We start from the raw sequence: 1294 nt of genomic DNA, 5'->3' as shown, positions 1-1294 counted from the left end.
CTAAATACCTTGGAGCAATCATGAAGCTAAATGACAAGTTATTTGGGAATGAGACTTGGGAGGATGAATCCCCTTTGCTCACCAAAGAACTGGATGACTTGTCTAGGCAGAAACTACCTCAAAAGAGACAAGATCCTGGGAAGTTCTCAATACCTTGTGCCATAGGCACCATGACCTTCAAGAAGGCTCTGTGTGACCTAGGGTCAAGTGTAAATCTCATGCCTCTCTCTGTAATGGAGAAGCTAGGGATCTTTGAGGTGCAAGCTGCAAAAATCTCACTAGAGATGGCAGACAACTCAAGAAAACAAGCTCATGGACTTGTAGAGAATGTTCTGGTAAAAGTTGAAGACCATTACATCCCTGCTGATTTCATAGTCCTAAAGACTGGGAAGTGCATGGATGAATCCATCATCCTTGGCAAACCCTTCCTAGCCACAGCAAAGGCTGTGATTGATGTTGATAGAGGAGAATTGATCATTCAAGTGAATGAAGAATCCTTTGTGTTTAAGGCTCAAGGATATCCCTCTGTCACCATGGAGAGGAAGCATGAAGAGCTTCTCTCAAAACAGAGCCAAACAGAGCCCCAACAGTCAAATTCTAAGTTTGGTGTTGGGAGGCCGCAACCAAATTCTAAGTTTGGTGTTGAACCCCCACATTCAAACTCTAAGTTTAGTGTTGGGAGGTTCCAACATTGCTCTGAACATCCCTGAGGCTCCATGAGAGCCCTCTGTCAAGCTACTGACATTAAAGAAGCGCTTGTTGGGAGGCAACCCAATGTTATATTTTATCTATTCTTCCTTTGTTATTTTATGTTTTCTGTAGGTTGATGATCATGAGAAGTCACAAAATCAATTGAAAAAGCAAAAACAGAAAGAAAAACAGCACACCCTGGAGGAGACTTAGCTGGCGTTTAAACGCCAGTAAGGCTAGCAGATGGGCGTTTAACGCCCAGTCTGGCACCATTCTGGGCGTTTAACGCCAGAAAGAGGCACCAGACTGGCGTTAAATGCCAGAAATAGGCAAGAACTTGGCGTTAAACGCCAGAAATGGGCACCAGCCCGGCGTTTAATGCCAGATTTGGCACAAAGAGCAATTTTGCTCACCACTTGGTGCAGGGATGACTTTTCCTTGACACCTCAAGATCTGTGGACCCCACAGGATCTCCACCTACCCCATCACTCTCTCTCTTCTTCACCCATTCACCAATCACCTCAACACCTCTTCCCCAAAAACCCTTCACCTATCAAATCCCATCTTTCTCTTCACCACTCACATCCATCCTTCATAAAACCCC

This window comes from Arachis duranensis, chromosome 3 (assembly GCF_000817695.3).
Source record: "Arachis duranensis cultivar V14167 chromosome 3, aradu.V14167.gnm2.J7QH, whole genome shotgun sequence".
In the NCBI taxonomy this organism is placed as follows: Eukaryota; Viridiplantae; Streptophyta; class Magnoliopsida; order Fabales; family Fabaceae; genus Arachis; species Arachis duranensis.
Note: the sequence above shows the minus strand (reverse complement) of the source record.